Here is a 4762-nt window from a genome sequence, read left to right on the forward strand (position 1 = left end):
GCCATAAGCTATCAGTGTACCCGGGATCCCGACCTGTCCAACAAAGACGTAGGAAGCTCGGACCCGAACGCATGCAAGCAATAGAAGAACAAGTACAAGCACTACTAGATGCAGGGTTCATTAGGGAAGTAAAATACCCCCTATGGCTCGCAAACGTGGTCCTGGTGAAAAAGCCCAATGGAAAATGGAGGATGTGCGTCGATTACACGGATCTCAACAAAGCCTGCCCCAAAGACCCATATCCACTACCAAACATCGACGCCTTAGTAGACGCAGCCTCAGGCTATAGATATCTCTCCTTCATGGATGCATACTCGGGATACAATCAAATCCCGATGTACGGACCCGACCAAGAAAAAATATCGTTCATAACCCCGAGGGCAAACTACTGCTACGTAGTAATGCCCTTCGGGCTGAAAAACGCAGGGGCAACTTACCAGAGGCTAATGAACAAAGTGTTCTCAGAGCACATCGGACTACAACTGGAGGTGTACGTCGATGACATGCTGGTAAAAACACAAGAAGACAGAAACTTGCTGACCGACCTCACCAGTGTCTTCGGCACCCTCAGAAAACACAACATGAGACTTAACCCGACGAAGTGCACCTTCGCCGCAGAAGCCGGAAAATTCTTAGGCTTCATGCTGACTCAAAGGGGCATCGAAGCAAACCCGGACAAATGCCAAGCGATACTCAATATGAAGAGCCCGACGTGTGTCAAAGAAGTACAACAACTGAATGGAAGGCTGGCCGCCCTATCAAGATTCTTGGCAGGATCAGCGATAAAGTCACTACCTCTCTACTCACTCCTAAAGAAAGGGAAACCCTTCTCATGGACCCCGGAGTGCGAAAAAGCCTTTCAAGAATTCAAGGAATTCCTCGGGCAGCCACCAATCCTAACCCGACCTTTAAAAGGGGAAGAGCTCGTACTATACCTCTCGGTCGGACATCGAGCAGTCGCTTCAGCATTAATACGAGAAAATGACCAAGGACAACACCCCATATACTTTGTAAGCAAGGCACTACAAGGAGCCGAATTAAACTATCAGAAAATAGAAAAATTCGCCTACGCCCTAGTGTTCACAGCTCGGAGGCTCCGTCCCTACTTTCAAGCCCACACCATCAAAGTCCGGACAAACCAACCCATGAGACACATCCTACAAAAAACAGACCTGGCGGGACGAATCCTACAATGGGCGGTGGAACTGTCCGAGTTCGACCTCCACTATGAAGCCCGGACTGCCATAAAATCTCAGTATCTAGCCGACTTCGTCGCAGAATACACTGAGACCCCTGGAACCCCACTCTCATGGAACCTGTATGTCGACGGGTCCTCAAACAAAACAGGAAGTGGAGCAGGGGTTATACTCGAAAGCGACCAAGGAATGCGGATAGAACTATCCCTAAAATTCGAGTTCCAGGCTTCGAACAACCAAGCCGAATACGAGGCCCTACTAGCAGGCCTAAAACTAGCCGAAGAAGTCGGAGCCCAGAGAATCACGATCTTCAGCGACTCCCAGGTCGTCACGTCACAAGTAAATGGAAGCTATCAGGCCAAAGACCCAACTATGAAAAAATACCTGGACCAAACACAAGCACAACTACGCCACTTTTCAGAAATACAGATCCAGCACATACCTCGGGAACAAAACACCCGGGCAGACGCCCTCTCAAAGCTCGCCAGCACCAAGCCCGGAGGCAACAACAGAAGTCTCCTCCATGAGACCTTGCAATCTCCCTCCGTGATAAGAGAGGAAGAAACGCTAAATATATCCAACCGACAGCAAGGATGGATGACCCCCATACTCAACTACCTGAAGTCGGGAACCCTCCCCACCGAAAGAAAGGAAGCTAAAAGACTCACGAAAGACGCCCAGAATTATACACTAATTCACGACGTATTATACAGAAGAGGATTCTCAATCCCCCTCCTTAGGTGCGTCCCGACCTCAGAAACAAAGAGCGTCCTCGAAGAAGTCCACGGAGGCATGTGTGGGAACCATCTCGGAGCTCGGGCATTATCCAAGAAAGTAGTCCGAGCCGGGTTCTACTGGCCGACCTTGCAAAGAGACGCAACGGAATTTGTGAAAATATGCCCCCCCTGCCAAAAGCACGCCAATTTTCACAAAGCACCACCCGAAGACCTTATCAGCGTCACCGCACCATGGCCCTTCGCAAAATGGGGACTTGACCTACTCGGCCCATTCCCCCAAGGACCGGGGCAAGTCAAATACCTCATAGTAGGGGTCGACTACTTCACAAAGTGGATCGAAGCTGAACCCTTAGCCGCCATTACGGCTCAGAAAAGTCGCAAATTCCTATACAAAAACATTGTCACAAGGTTCGGAGTCCCCTACTCCATCACAACAGACAATGGAACACAGTTCACGGACACAAGTTTTCAGAACTTGGTGGCCGAACTAAAAATCAAACAACAATTCACCTCAGTCGAGCACCCGCAAGCCAATGGACAAGCAGAAGCTGCAAATAAAGTCATCTTGGCCGGGTTAAAACGGAGACTCCAAGAGGCCAAAGGGGCATGGGCCGAAGAGCTCCCCCAGGTGCTATGGGCATATCGGACAACTCCACACTCTACAACAGGAGAATCGCCATTCCGACTAGCTTATGGGAAAGAGGCAATGATTCCTGTCGAAATAGAGGAAGGGTCACCTAGAACCATCTTCTACAACGAAGAAGGAAACCCGCAGGCACAAAAGGAAGAACTCGACCTCCTCCCCGAGGTCCGAGAAAGGGCCCGGATCCGAGAAGAAGCCTTAAAGCGGCGGACGGCCCTCAGGTACAATCAGAAGGTAATAAAACGAAGCTTCTCCACTCACGACCTAATTCTAATCCGAAATGACATCGGAACACAAAAGTCGGGAGAAGGAAAGCTAGCCGCAAACTGGAAAGGACCCTACAAAGTAACAGAAGTCTTAGGAACAGGCTATTACAAGATATCCGACCTAGAAGGCAATGAGCTGCCCAGGGCCTGGCACGCCTGTAATCTAAGACGATACTACAGCTAGAAAAATTTGACCCGAGGTGTACTCTTTTTCCCTACAGGGGTTTTTTTTAATGAGACACCCGGTCAAGTAAGGCACCCGACCTAGTCAAGGGTAAACACTCTGTAAATATTCTTTCTTTTTTAATACTAATCAAATCTTTCTATTTTTTTGTTCTTCCTCGTGATGAAACAAATCCTGAAAAAGTACCCCGCCAAGGCGCATTAATTTATGCTCGGCAAAACGCAAAAAATCATTTGCCAAAAAGACCGCACAAGGTCGGCAAAGATAAAGCGACGAGGTTCAAATTAATGTGAAAAGTTATAAAGTAACTCTGAAAAGGTTCAAAAAGCCAAATAAAAAGAGATTACAAAAATAACTTAAAAGGCCGACCAACGACAAGGTCGGACCCAACAAAGGGAAGTACTCGAACACCCGAGGTCCGAGGAAAAACCCGGATCCAAGAAGGAAGCCTTAAAGCGGCAAAAGCCAAGATTTCGAAAACGCTTACTAAAAAGTTGCTATACAAAAACAACTAAAAAGTACAAGCGAAAAAACGAAATCAAAGGAAGAGGCAAAGCCAAGATTTCGAAAACGCTTACTAAAAAGTTGCTATACAAAAACAACTAAAAAGTACAAGCGAAAAAACGAAATCAAAGGAAGAGGCAAAGCAAAGTTTCAAAGCGCTAGCTAAAAAAAGTTGTTATCCAAAAACAACTAAAAAAGCATAAAAGCGGAACAAAAAGTCAAAACGCGAATAAAACACCGCATAATAAAGCTAAAAAGTTACTACAAGTAGCTAAAAGCAAAAAGGTGTCCAAAGCGTTCACAGAAACCATCCAAAAGCAAAAGAGCCCACAGGCCGGGCAAAAAACCAAAAATAAAAGATTACAGAAGATCAAAGGTCCTTTCCGGACTCCACATCAACAGAAGGCCGCGGAGGAAACATAGAAATCGGGACTGCATCAACGGCACCGTCATCCCGGCTTGAAACCTCCACACCAGATCCATCCCCGGCCAAAGGTGAAGTCGGGTCCGCAACCGGAACCTTGAGGTCGGACACCGGAGCCTTGGGATCGGACACCGGAACCTCATCCTCATTGGGAGCAGGAACAATCTTTCCCTCCACAACAACGTTATCCGTACTAAATAAGCTCAGATCCAGGTCAGGAGCAAGAACCCGGACCTGAGCCTTCAAATTCTCGAACATAGCATCCATACCCTTAGCCACATGGCCTTCCAGCTCGTAAAAATCATCCTGAGCAGATTGCAACTTCTCCCTTGTCTCCACAAAGCTCGGCATATATCCGAGTATAATTCTCCGTCGCCGCCTTCGCCATCTCCTCAGATGCTTTCGCTGCCGCCACAGCCGCGGTAGCTTTAGCTTTTTCTTTCTCCAAAGAGGCCTCCAGCTCAGTAATCCTAGCAGCCTTCAGCTCACTAATCCTCTCAAACTCAGACTGAGCCTTCTCAAGTCGGGAGCTGGTCGCACCAATGGGGGATTTCTTGAACTCCCGGGCAATAGCAGCATGAAGACTGGCCATCCGAACACAACTCCGCGCCATATACTGAAAATGGTGCTCCATAGACACGTCATCAGTAGAAATAAAAGTCTGAGGGAGAATATGCTGTTCAATCCAACCAAGAGCATCGAAATCCTTATCGTTAAAACCCGCAAGCTCTTGAGAGGTCTTCTGCTTCTTGGGAGGAGGACCCGAGAACGGGGGAGGAGAAGAGGTAGCAGGCCCGGAGGTCGGAGG

This window comes from Arachis stenosperma, chromosome 4 (assembly GCF_014773155.1).
Source record: "Arachis stenosperma cultivar V10309 chromosome 4, arast.V10309.gnm1.PFL2, whole genome shotgun sequence".
Classification (NCBI taxonomy): Eukaryota; Viridiplantae; Streptophyta; class Magnoliopsida; order Fabales; family Fabaceae; genus Arachis; species Arachis stenosperma.